A 14392-nucleotide genomic window follows, 5' to 3' on the forward strand; every position below is an offset into this window, starting at 1 on the left:
TTGGCAGCATGTGTGGGGGCCCAAGACTGGCCCAGCAGTGGATGGTGCAGAAGTCATGGAATCTGTGACAGAGTTAGTTACTTCTAAACTAGAGTCAGTGAAAACTCAGTTTCTGTTTAAAGGCAGTCAGACTTATCAAGTCAAGCATGATGTGTGAGCAATAGTGTGGGAAAGGCCCTCACTTACCACACACTAAGCAAGCAAGCCTCCACCCTCAGACCTCTCTATCCATATTTCATCTGCTATTTCTTAGGCTAGGTCTACACTACCCGCCTGAATCGGCGGGTAGAAATCGACCTCTCCAGGATCGATTTATCGCATCCTGTCGGGACGCGACAATCGATCCCCGAATCGACACTTACTCCACCAGCAGAGGTGGGAGTAAGCGTCATCGACGGGAAGCCACAGAGGTCGATTTTGCCACCGTCCCTACAGCGGGGTAAGTCGGCTGCAATACTTCGAATTCAGCTATGCTATTCGTGTAGCTGAATTTGCATATCTTAAATCGACCCCCCCCCCCCGTAGTGAAGACCTGCCCTAAGATGTTTGTTCTTCGGATAGAGTTACTGGGGTCTTTACTATGCTGCTATCATAGAACAGAATCCTAGAATAATCAGGGTTGGAAGGGACCTCAGGAAGTCATCTAGTCCAACCCCCTGCTCAAAGCAGGACCAATCCCCATCTAACTCATCCCAGCCAGGGCTGTGTCAAACCGAACCTTAAAAAGCTTTAACGAAGGAGATTTCACCACTTCCCTAGGTAACCCATTCCTGTGTAATACCAGGAGGTGTACTGCATCCTTAATGGCAGTAAGAACAAACCAGCCTCTTCCTTGGGAGGAGGGAAGTCACTTGCCAACCCTTGAATACAAGACTCAGCCTGGTCTACATGAGCAAGTTGTGCAAAGGTTTCTGGCCAAAAAGTGAATAGCCTAAAATTAAGCCGAAAGTTTGGCTATAGCTTAATCCTGAAGGCAGAAACAAGTGCATCAGAACAATATGTTTCCAGATACTGACATGGGGCAAGAACTTTTCTTGTCTTTTTCAGAAAGACAAGACGTCATGTTCCCCTCCCTACTCAGTTGAAGGCCCTTTATACAGGATTCTCACTCATCGAGAACAAGTAACTTGTCTCAAAGGAAGAAGTTAGGAGAGGCAAGCATGGGGGGGGGGGGGGGAAGAAAGAGGGAATCCTTTAGTTAAAGAAAAAGAAAAAAAAAAAAAAAAAAAGACTGACTTAAGTCCTAGGCTGTTCAGAGTTCTAAACATGGTTCTCTAGTAAGTTTGCCAAGGGCACAAACATCTAAAAAAGCCTGAGTTGGGTGGACTAGGAGAGGGCCATTAGTCTGCCTTTGAGTAGCAATCTCAAGGCCCCTCACCTCTGGAGGCCAGAGTGTTGTGTTTGAAGAGGTACTGCTTAGAATTTTGGATTCTGCCTAGGAGAAGAGACTAGAGTGAGAATCCTGCAGATATGGTATCTTGAATATATTGTCTTGTTACTGGACAGTAGCTAGGTTCAATGAAGTATCTCCATATGGATCTCAATTTTGGAAACTGAGTAATTTAGATCCTCAGTCCCTGTTCTGGTATTTAAATTAAGTTATTCAAAGTCATAAGCAACAGATCATTTGGATTCAGTGCACACTTTTAGTAAATGCCATTAGTAACAAATTAAAACAGTAGTGTAACTAATAATCTTACAACTCAGAGACTTTAAACTAGCAACCATGCCTTGCTCCAGTTAGTGTTTTAAAGCAAAGTTCTCTCCCATTTCAGGAATAGCAACTGTATGGTCCTATCCAACATGCACAACTAGTGCACAACTAGTAAGAAAGCATAAATTCTAGTGGGGCTGGCATTTTACAGCTTACTTGGTGGCTCATGTGATTTACCATAAGCTTGAAAGCAGGCTTTGGAGCTGTGCTCCAGCTCCAGGCAAAAACCTGCAGCTCCCCTGCCCTGGAGCTGCTCCAGGCTCCTCTCTAAAGCCCTGCTTGGAAGTGCTGAGACAGGGTATGGTAAAAGCTTTAAGGGTTACACCATAGAGTAAACTTGAACACAACAGATGAGGTAAGGAGAAAACTAAAGCCAAGTCTCAGAAAGGGGCTGCCCCAATTAGACTGGCCCCCAATTTTTAAACTTTCATATGCTACCATGAAGCATGTTAAGTCAGATGCTGGATCCTTTTGCTGTTTCCTTCTTTGGAAATTTCCCTTGACAATCCTGCAGACTCTCAGCTTGCACCTGGTACAGGACAGCAGCCATCTACTAAGTAACCAGGCCATCATGAAGCCATTTGTCTGGCATTCTGCTCCCCCTCAGGGAAGAGCAAAGTGTAAGATCTTTCATCTAGACTTGTTGGAGACCAGGGGGTAGGCAAACTTTTTGGCCCCAAGGGCCACATCTGAGAATAGAAATTGTATGGTGGGCCATGAACGCTCACAAAATTGGGGTTGGGGTGTGGAAGGGGGTGAAGCCTCTGCGGATGGGCCAGAAATGAGGAGATCAGGGTGTAGGGGGCCTCTGGGCTGGGGGGGGGAAGGGCTATGGGGATAAGGGGTCTGAGGGCAGGAGAGTGCTCTGGGCTGGGACCAAGGAGTTCAGAGGATGGGAGGGGTATCAGGGCTGGGGCAGGGGGTTGGGGAGAGGCTTGGGGTGCAGGCGCTGGGCAGCGCTTACTTCAAGTGGCTCCCAGAAGCAGTGGCATGTCCCTTCTCCAGCTCCTATATAGAGGCACGGCCAGGTGGCTCTGCACACTGCCCCGTCTGCAGCTCCCACTGGGGCGTCATTGGTGTGCAGACGGGGCCCATTGGTGCACGTAGGAGTTGGAGGGGGGCCATGCTGTTACTTCTGGCTGGAGCATGGCAAGCCCTAGACCCTTCTCCCCAGCAGGAGCTTGAGGGCCAGCTTAAACAACTAGTGGGCCAGATCCAGCCTGTGGCTGAAGTTTGCCCACCCTGATGTAGACTATGAAGCTTACCACCAGCCATAGCTTATTCAGAACTAGACCACGAGACCCATTCCTTCAATCTCAGCTTTCCTACAGTAGTTACACATTTCTGTACTGTAAATTCACTTCTAATTGGTGTGAACCAATGCCCATGTTCAGTCCAAAGTCATCTTACTTTGAGTGGACTCAACTTTTCCCAGGTTGGTCTGCTCTAGAGGCTCCTCCCCATAGAAACAATATTCTACAAGTTACACCCACTTGCAGTACTCCACAGACTAATCCAGTTCATCTGTACAGACAAGGGGAGGAAGAGACTTCATCAGTTGCTCAGATACTACAGTGATGGGCCCATACAAGTATCACTTCAAAATGATCAGAGTGAAAACCCATGATCAGTTTCACTTGACTGATAAGGACAATGGACAGTAGGAAACATGAAATGGGGGAGAGAAGAGGAAGAGGGGAAGCTGTATAAATGGCTCATATTGCCTTGGGACAGACTATGATGCCCCACTGACCCAGCTGGGGCTCAGAGCCCTGAGTTGCAGCACCATGAATTGCTGCTGTAGAGACTCAGAGGAAGGTTCAGCATAGAGAGGCTGAGAGTGAATTAAACACAGGGGACTCTGGTAGACTTGTCTACAGGAATTGCAGTCAAAATAAGAGGAAAGACTTTCAGACTGACTTAGTTAACGAATAGTGCCAGCCAAGTTAGTTGGCAGACAACAGAATCAGTGAAGCAACAAAGCTTCACCTTTGATGCTGGAATCCTTGTTTTCAGCTAGTCAGGGTGTTTGCCAGAAAAGGGATACCTCCCTCCCCCTTTACTGATTTAAAATTGCCTCACTTTCCTGTTCTATTATGTAAGAGTAGGCACATGCTCATCTGTTGCCTAGATTCAAAGCAGCAACAGTTTGATGGCTGGTTTTCCAGAAAGAAACTTGAAAACCAAAAACGTTCAGATCATATTAGAGACAGCTACTTCAGTGCTCTATGCACATTCAGAAGTATTTCCACCAAGTGTTAGTTAGGTTAGGCTTTGTCTACACTGGAACTTTGTCAGCAAAACTTCTGCCATTCAGGGGTGTTAAAAACACCCTGCTGAATGACAAAAGTTTCACCGATGAAAAGCCCTGTTGTGAACAGCGCTTTGTTGGCAGGAGAGCTTTCTCCTGACGACAAACAGCAGCTACACTGCATGCCTTTTGGTGGCATAGCTGTGGTTGCACAGCCATGTTCCTAAAAGGTAGTGTAGACAGCTTTAGGACTAACCTGCTCTTTCCCAGTACTACAGTACATATTGCTGTTGAGAGGCAGAGTTTAATGGTCCAAGCACAAAATTAAAGAAAACTAGTTCCACTCAGATCTGCTACTTACTTGCTCAATTCACCGTTTTGGTCCACTGGCAGAAGAAACCAGCATCTGGCTTTAGGCTGCCAATAATCAAGTCTGCCTAGGAGGCACTACCCTCCCATGGTCATACAAGATGCCTGCAGCCCTGAAAGGCAGCCTATGCTCTGTATGTTACTACAAACCATGAATTCTCATGCACATGTTTAATAGGTATCACAATATTGAAGAATAAAATATTGCTGGCATGAGCTGACTGTTTCAAGGAGACTATTAGAAGCACAACTGCAAGCTATCCCAATGCAAAGGAAAGACTAGCCTCTTACTATTAGTCCAAAGTGGCTCCGTCTGAATGATGTAGGGTTCCTTTTTGATTTTCAAAAGGGAAACATGGACAAACTACTAAGAATGAGCACAAGACAGGCGTACGGAAAAAAAGTCAGAAAGGCTAAGGTGCAAAAGGAGTTATGGTACTTAGCAAGGGACAAAATGCAATAAGGTTTCATAAATACACTAGGAGCAAGAGAAAGATGAAGCACAGTATTAAGTCCTCTACTTAGCAGAGGGAAGAGGCTAATAAGTGAAGAAGCCTGAAAAGTTTAACATGTATTTTCCTACAGTTGTCACTAAAAAAAAGTACATTAAGTATCTGATCACAATATTAGGCGGGGGAAGGAATGCAAGCCAGATAGGGGAAGATCAGGTTAAAGCATATTTAGGTAAGTTAGCTGTATTCATGTCAGCAAGGCCTGTTGAAGTGCACCCTAGGAACTAACTGTTAGCAATTATCTTTGAGAGCTTGTTGAGGATGGGAGAGATCCCAGAGGGCTGGAAAAGGGCATACATAGTACCTACTTAAAAAAAAAAGAAACAAAGGACCTGGGGAACTACAGACTAGTCAGCCTAGCTTTGATACTGGAAAGTTACTGAAACAAATAAATAGGTTTGTAAGCAACATGGTCAAGTCGAGAACAGTCATACCAAGACACGCTGATTTCCTTCTTTGACAGGGTACTGGAAGGCAGTGGATGGGGAAGCTGTAGATGTGATACTGATTTTATTAAGGCTTTCACAGTCCCACACGACAGTCTCAATGTAACTAGTGAAGTAACTTCATCTTTCTAGACTATACTATAGGGTGGTTGCAAAATCATACTCAAATGATAGCAAACTATTGATATATAACCGAGGGGGGGTGGGGGACAGTACAGTCCTGTAGAGGTCTGTCCTGGGTGCAGTATATTCAACGTTGTCATTACTGACTTGGATAATGGAGTGGAGAGTATGCTTATAAAATCTGCAGATGACACTGATCTTGAAGAGGTTCTAATTTTACTCCCCAAAGTGATTATAATTCAAAGTGACCTTGACAAGTCAGAGAATCAGACTGAAATCAACAAGATGAAATTCAATAAAAGCAAGTGGTAAAGTACTACAATTAGAAAGGAAAGAAAAATATCAAATGCACAAATACAATATGGGGGATAACTGGGGATAGCATGAAATACTGCTGAACTCTTGAATCTGGGGGGTTATGGTGGACTCATGCAACTTGTGATCAACAATGTGATGCAATTGTGTAAGAGGCTATATCATTCTAGGATTTATTAACCTAACTGTCCTGTTCTACTCAGCACCAGAAAGGCCGCACCTAGAATATGGTGTCCAGATCTTCCTTGAAGCTCAGCAAACTGGAGACATCCAGAGAAGAACTACAAAAATGAGAGAAGATTTAGAAAACCTAACCCATGAGGAAAGCTTAAAACTAGGTATGTTTAGTCCCAAGAAATGGGGGGGGGGGGGGGGGAGAGAAGAGAGAGAAGAGAAGAATGATCAGATGAGTCTTCCAATATGTTAATTGGATGTCAACAAGGATAGTGATAAATTGTTCCCCGTATCCACCGAAGATAGGAGAAGCAGTAATCAGCTTAATCCACAGCAAGGGAGATTTAGGTTAAATGTTAGAAAAAACTTTCTAATTATAAGGGTAGTTGTGGAATCCCTATCATTGGAGGGTTTTTAAACAGTTAAACATTGGGGATGGTCTAGGTTTATTTGGTCCTACCTCAGTGCAGGAGACTGAACTAAGTGACCCTCTGGAGGTCTCTTCCAGCCCTGCATTTCTAGGATTCTGTGTTGGTGGCAATACTAAGATAAGTTCTAATGTGAGCCTGGGGGTGGGAGGGGGGACCACACACACTGTTAGTCAGGCAGAGTCATTTAAATTTAGCTATCAAGTGTGAAAATAATTCCAAGGCAGTCCATAGATGCTATAAATTTATGGTAGTGAAAGAACCCAGCAGGCAGAGAAATTCTGTAAATGGGGCCCTTGTTTGATACAAGTCTTGCAGCAATGATAAAAGGAACCAACATGCACAAGACTAGCCATCTGCCATTTCCTGAGATATAGCAAAGCAGTATTTCCTCCATCAGAAATCTTCCATCTGCTTGCAGTCTAACAAAAGCATGATCCTGTTTTAGGACAAATTCAGGAGATTAAGTGAAACTGCATAATTTAAGGCCATAATCCTATATGATCAGGGTTGAAAGTGTTTGAGACTCCCAATAACTCTTAACACAGCAACCCTCCAATGTGAAGTCTCCACTGATTAAATGCAGAAGCAGACCATTTGGTCTTGAAACCAACCAACCCTCTATTTCATTTTCTGATGGGTAAGGATGTGCTGTAGGAGTCAGAACATGGAAAGGATTATAGAATTTGACCACTCAACAGCATCTGACATTTAGCCACCCACACATTTTACAGACTGGAAACAGGGGGGGAGGGGGAAGCTATTTAAACCACAAGAAATTTAGATTTGACCACCAAGTAAGCAGTCTTAAGATATCCAAATACATCAAGGTCACAGTAGCCTGTCAGATGCGGCTAGTGGCCACCACAGTATTAGCTGACCAAAACAAGTTCTGCTAGCTATTTACTATAATCAGAAATCAGTGTTCAAACCCAAAACAAAAGACTATATGCAGTACTGTTTCCACATCAAGCCTGCCAGGACAGAACAAGCCTTGAACATTTTTTTTTTATTAATAAAAAGTCTCTGAAATACAAGCCTCACAAGAAACAGTACACAAGACTTATTCAAGTTAGAAATGTATGACTTTTAAAGAGGTGTGTAACATAGCAAGTCTACTACATTAATTGCCACGGAGCTCAGACGTTCTTTATGCAGAGTCTTCAAGCCATCGCCTCCCTCCCCAGAGAGACTTGGTAGCTTCTCACCTCTAAAATCAGTTTATTTTGAAACAATTAACGCTTAGGCAAGAAGCACTGGAACATACTGTAGTGCTACATCCCAGTTAGAAGTGCTACACGACATTGTCAATTTTAATGCTAACTTTAAGTCTGCATGTTCAGTAACAGATCACAAATGAACAAGATATTGCCTCATTTAGTACAGATGCTCCCCAATTTATGCAAGCATTCCATTTTGGAATGCCTTGCATAACTCTAATTTTGCACATCTCCGACCATTATGCCAAAAAAAAAAAAAAAAAAAAAAAAAACAAAAAAAAACACATTTCTAGCTTACGGAAAAAGTTCCGTAAACTCTGATTTGCATATGTTGCGTTTACATAACTCGGGGAGCCGTCTGTGTACCCTGAATTGACAGGAATGTCAGCAAGACTCAGCTGATGACCAGCAGTTCAGAAGCAAACATGGAACTAGAAAAGTAACTCTGAATGAGTGACAAATCTATGCCCAGCCTAAGTCTGTATAAAATGATTGCAGCTTTCCAGAGCCTAGTTTAGGATAGTTTACCAATCTCTTAAAGAAGGGAACTAACAGTAGTATGAATTTGTTAGCTTTAGGACTCATTCATATAAAGCTTCATCAGATGTAATAAAATATTACTAGTCTTCACAAAAAGTAATCCCTTTGATCTGTTGACAGGACTAGTTCACAGCCAGATAGTCTCTAGTACTCCTTCACTTCAGTTGTATATGCTCACACATCAAGAGCAGGTTCCAAGACGCAGTCATTATGTAAAAGTGAAGAGCTCAATGCCACAATATCATCTTCCTGCAGTAGGTATCTAGCATTCAGGATACGAACATTAGGCATTAACAAGTTACTTGAAGGGTGTTGAGGCATATCTAGTGAGCTGAAGTGTAAAAGTGAAACAATTCAAGTAGAGTCGGCAAACTACGGCCCGTGGGCTGAATCCAGCCACACCAGGTGTTTTATTCTGGCCCTCAAGCTCCCGCTGGGGAGCAGGGTCTCCTGCTTGACCCCCTCTAGCACTCCAGCCAGGGAACAGGACTGGGTGCTGTGCCCTGTGGCTCCCAGAAGCAGCTGTAGGACAAGGATTTTATATTTGTATAAGAGGTTATGATAGACTGTTATAATGTAGTATGTATTAATGTATGATCTGATCATCCTGCCAGCCACCCTTTCTGAATAGCAGAAAGGAATGACCCTCTAGGACATTGGCAGTCTGTCAGATGCATTTCTACCAATGTCTGTACGGATGTTAAGGCAGGGACAGACCAGAACAATCCTTATGGCTGATTATGGTCACCCTCTTTTAGGTGAAGTTGTATAAAAGATGGGGTCTTGTTTCCTATATGCATTAGGAATTAGACCCTTTAGTTAAATATAGATTTCTTTGTTTTAAGGTTTACTTAGTAAGACAGGATCTTGTACTGGGTCTATATTAATGAGATTAGAGGCATGTTGAAGGCCTGGGCCCCCATGTGAACTGTTTTGGTCACAATATTTAGTAAGGTTTAATTTACAATGTCTTTTTTGCTCAACATAAAACACTGCTGTTTGTATACCCTTGAAGGTCTCTAAAAGACTGTTTGTGTGAATGAGGAGTGTATGCATCAGGAAAAGATAAGGTCTGAAGGCAAAGTCAGATGGTGAAGAAAGGAGGAGTGAAGAAAACCATCAACGCACATCCATAATTGAGGAAGGGCAGATCGACGACCCTGTGGTGGAGGCTGGCACCCCTAAAGACAAGATGATGGATTAAATCGAAACCAGGACAGGATGAGCCTCTCTGAGGTGCTTGGAAGTGTTAACATCAAAAGATACCAATTAAGGAGTAACCAGTAATAAATGACACAGCAAAATCCATTGACTTCAACAGAGGAAAAGGACTGTAAGAACAGGGTACTTTGCCATGGAACTTTGGGTTCGTCTTGCCACAACTTCAGGAGCATTGGATCGCGACCAACAGAGCTCCCTCTGCAACCAATCTGGCTGGCCACTAGATTGATCCAGACTCTGGACTGCTAACTATAAACATCGACTGGCAGGACTGTGTGCATGAGCGAGAGAGACTGAAAAGCATATACTAACTGCTGTATTCTCAATAAATGCAGTGTATTGCCCTTTCCCCTGAAAAACACAGCCACATGCCCCCCTCCCCCCACTGGCTCCTACATGTAGGGGCAGCCAGGGGCCTCTGCCCCAAGTGCTGCCCCTGCAGCTCCCATTGCAGGGGCGGTGCCTGCTGATGGCGCAGCATGCAGTCACTTGAGGTAAGCGCTGCTGGGAGCCTGCGCCCAAGCCTCCCCCACACCCTATGCCCCAGCCCTGATCCTCCTCCCATTCTCCAAACCCCTTGATCCCAGTCCAGAGCACCCTAAACCCCTCATCCCCAACCCCAGCCTGGAACCCTCACCTGCACCCCAACCCCAATTTTGTGAGCATTCATGGCCTGCCATACAATTTCTATTTCCAGATGTGGCCCTCAGGCCAAAAAGTCTGCCCACCCCTGAACTGGGGAGACAGGGTGGTTGAGGTAATCTCTCTCACCAACAGAAGTTGGTCCAACAGAGACAAGTTTTTGAGCTTACACAGAATGACCCGAAGAAGAGCTCTGCATAAGCTTAAAAGCTTCTCTCACCACCTAAGCCCTACCATTGACCTGGGTGTCTATGCAAGAGTTCTGTCATCATAGCTACACTAGAACCTCACAGTTACAAACCTCTTGGGAATGGAGGTTATATGCAACTCTGAACACCATGTTATGGTTGTTCTTTCAAGCGTTTACAAATGAACATTGACTCAATATAGCTTTGAAACTTTTAAACAGCATTTTTCTTCTGCATAATACTGTCAATTTAAAAGAAACAAGCATAGAAACAGTTTCCTTACCTTTTCAAAAAAATGTTTAAGTAGTTTACATTAAACTTTACTGTACTGTATTTGCTTTTTTGGCCTCTGCTGCTGCTGCCTGATTGCATACATCAGGTTCCAAATGAGGTGTGTGGTTGACAGGTCAGTTTGTAACAGGTTCTACTGGGGGTGGATTTACTATAGAGACAGAACAAAGCCTTCCACCATTGTTGTACTTCAGCAGCATAAGCACAGGTTTTGAGTAGTGTTAGGGGCTCAATTCCTTCCAACTCAACAGAACCACCTACTCTTCCAAAATGGGTGCCAATGGTTTAAAAAAGGTATGTCATTGGGTTTTCAAATGAATCAGAACACTTGGTAAGGTTTGGCTAGCCAAGCTGTTAAGACCACCACCTTCTGTTTATTCAAATTCTGTGAAATCCTCTTCATCCCAATTCAGTTTCTTTCTCAAGGAAAGACCACATGCCCACCATTTTCCTCCTCCAGCCTTATAAGCCATCCTCTGGCAGATGAGGGTTAGACAGCCATCTAGAGCTATATTATGCAGGAGTCTGACTGTGGGCAGAGTTGCTTCTATATACCCAAGACTGCAGTAGATCAATAATAAAAAATGGAGATATACCTCTCAGAACTGGAAGGGACCCTGAAAGGTCATTGAGTCCAGCCCCCTGCCTTCACTAGCAGGACCAAGTACTTATTTTTGCCCCAGATCCCTAAGTGACCCCCCACAAGGATTGAACTCACAACCCTGGGTTTAGCAGGCCAATGCTCAAACCACTGAGCTATCCCTCCCCCACTGCCTTAACAGGACTATCACTGCTGATCCAGAAAGCAGCATTCAAGACTTGGCGATGACCTACTGGCCCACCCTGTCCTGCAGGCAACTTAAGTCTATGCTCCAGCACTTTCTCAGCAATGACTGAAGAGCAATACCAACCATCTACATCAGTGATCTCCAACCTTTTTACACCCAAGATCACTTTTTGAATTTAAGGGCAACCCAAAATCTACCCCACCCCTTCCCTAAGGCCCCACCCCACTCACTCCTCCACCCTCATTCACTTTCACTGGGCTGGGGCAGAGGGTGGGGTATGGGCTCTGGGCTGGAGCTGAAGGGTTCACTGTGGGAGGGGCTCTGGACTGAGCATGGGGCAGGGGTGGAGGGGGTGAGTGGTGCAAGCTCTGGGAGGACTCCAGTTTGAGTGCAGGAGAGGGCTCGGGGCTGGTTTGGGGTGCTGGCTCTGGGAGGGGGCTCAGGGCTGGGATGCAGCTTCCTACCGGGCAGCACTTCCCTCCTGGGGCTCCTGGTCAGTGATGCAGTGTGGCTGCCGCTAAGGCAGGCTCCCTGCCTATCCAGGCTCATGCTGCTCCCAGAAGGGAGCAACATGTCACTGCAGCCCTGGGGGCGGGGGAGGGCAGCACATGGCTCCGTGCACTGCCCCTCTGCAAGCACTGACCCCACAGCTCCCATTGGCCACAGCTCCCTGTTCCTGGCCCACAGGAGCTGCAGGGTCAGTGCTTGCAGGCAGGGGCAGCACACAGAAGGAGACCTCTGCCCCCTCCCCACAGGGCCACACTGGCCACTTCCAGGAACAGTGTGGGGCCAGGGCAGGCAGGGAGCCTATTTTAGCGGCAGCCCCACTGTGCTGTTGGAGATTGTGATTGACCAGTTGGTGACCACTGATCTACATCATAACACTACTGCAGAGAATAGCATCTACGTGCAGAACCCATGAAAGTAGCCAATAGGGGAAACACCACCAATGAATCAATAAAGATCTTTCTGTCTACTGCTTGCAAGTGTAGGTATGACATTTTGGACTTTATACCAAAAATCCTCTCCCATCCAGCAGGCTGATCTTCCACAAGCCTACTGGTACAGCAAAGACCTAGGTGTTTAATATCCAGATCATGTTGTGTTGGTGACCAAATAAGGAATGAGTTGCCAGTGTACATTGCAGAAGAGCTGCAACAGATACTTAAGCATTTTTATTTATTGATTTAAATTCAGTTGTACAAAGTTGGGGGGGGGGGGTCAGAATTAAATGGCAGCACATGAAATGCAAAAAGTTAGCTTTATAACCATTAACAAAATCATATGTCAAAATATACAGTCTATTTTTAAATGAAGTAGGAAGTTCTCAAGCAGCATCTCCCACTTTGCCTAAGTTTCAATCAATGGAATTTTGTCCATTTGTGTACACAATGAAACTTATGTTTGACATCTAAAAATAAAAACCTAATCCTTCCAAGCATAATTTTATCTAAAGATTTTTGGAGGCACTCATCTACAAATGGAAGTATGGAGAGGCTTGCTAGTTTCTGCTTGTGTAATGATCTTCATTTTAAAAGAGGTTAATTCACCTGCCTACTTAAGGAATATCTGCATATATTTTGAACTAAACAAGGATGACTTGTGTATATTGCAAGTGCCAGACATTGGAGCAAAAATGGCTAGTCATAGCTGGAAAAAGTTGAAGTAGTAATGCAATTGTTTACATACTATTTTGTCAGTGGCCTTTGCCATATTTACAGTTTTACTTAACAGAACTAAATCCAGCCTTTTCAAACACAAGTCAGTATTGCACCAATGTAGTCCTTTGTGTATAGAGTACAATGAAGGACTGGGTGATTGTGCAAAGCCTGTGAAGGATTCACTGCTTTGAGTTTAGTGGCTGAAAGTGGTTTCCTTTAGATTTTCCCTATATTTGAAGTGAAAGAACGTTCCACATAGCTTTTTATTCTACAAGAAGAAGAAAGTTCCTAGAAGGTGTCAGTGACATATTTGCTTAATGTTATGATTAATACATCCAATTCATTGGACTGAAGACCACATCTCAGAAGAGCTAGTTGGTTAACCAAGGTTTACATTTATACTGACATTTATAGGGGGATAGCTCAGTGGTTTGAGCATTGGCCTGCTAAACCCAGGGTTGTGAGTTCAATCCGTGTGGGGGCCACTTAGGGATCTGGGGCAAAATCAGTACTTGATCCTGCTAGTGAAGGCAGGGGGCTGGACTTGATGACCTTTCAAGGTCCCTTCCAGTTCTAGGAGATGGATATCTCCATTAATTATACTATTATTTTTAGAATTTGTCAAAGTTTAGTCTGTCAAGTATTAACAGCGAAAGTTAATCCATATCCTTAAGAAAGTGATCTAAATTTACATAATTTAGGTTGGATGGAATTTAAGTTACTTGTTAAAGGTGACCATAGCTTCATAAGCCTGAGACACTTAGTAGTAGTCATATGACCCTGTATCCACCAACAGCTCTGGGGTCACTCACTAAGTCAGAAACTCACTCAAAATGGTCCTGTTTTCTTGGTAGCCAGTGGGTTGCTCATTACTCAGATTTACAATAAGTGGTAAATATTTGCCCTGGTCTCCTGAATTGGAGAGACCAGCTATTGTAGATCAACCACTTACATGCTCCCGCTTTGCAAGGCTTCTATTGGTCAGAAATGTGGACACCTATTCAGCCATATGGAAACAGCCCCCCCAATTCACAGCAGCATTGTCCTTACAGCACATTTGCTAGGAAAAGCCCTCTCGGGAGAGCACCTGTACCAAGTACACTAGCAAGATGGTTAAGCTAGCTCAGGCCATCCACTTTAGGCTCTTTGCCATGCACAATTCTTTCCTACCACCCCCCACACCCTCCCTGCAGTCAGGTGATCAGCCGGGGGCTCCTCCACCAGTTGTCTCCCTAGTGACGTCAGCCTCACAGACCCTCTGTGTCTCACCCTGGAGACCCCTCCCTCCGGAAGCTTCCGAGCGCCCCCGGTAGCCCGGATGGAGCAGCTGGGAAGGGTTGGCGGCAGCAGGCGGAGAGAGCCGAAAAGTTTCGGTAGGGGGAGCCGCAGCAAGCGACGGGAACTGCAGGCTCGGCGGGGTCCGCCCCCGCCGTAACAACCCGAAAACCCAGCGAATAGGCCACCCCCGCCCATACCATGCCCGTGGAGCGGACAGCGGCGTCCTGGCTA

General features: G+C 44.9%; 1 protein-coding gene across 1 annotated transcript in view; it reads right to left on the reverse strand.

Annotated features, from left to right (window-relative positions):
- ATP6V0C (ATPase H+ transporting V0 subunit c) overlaps positions 1-14392 on the reverse strand; it is a 29209-nt gene that overhangs the window by 13168 nt on the left and 1649 nt on the right. The window lies entirely within an intron of this gene.

Source organism: Chrysemys picta, chromosome 10 (genome assembly GCF_011386835.1).
Source record: "Chrysemys picta bellii isolate R12L10 chromosome 10, ASM1138683v2, whole genome shotgun sequence".
NCBI classification, from domain to species: domain Eukaryota; kingdom Metazoa; phylum Chordata; order Testudines; family Emydidae; genus Chrysemys; species Chrysemys picta.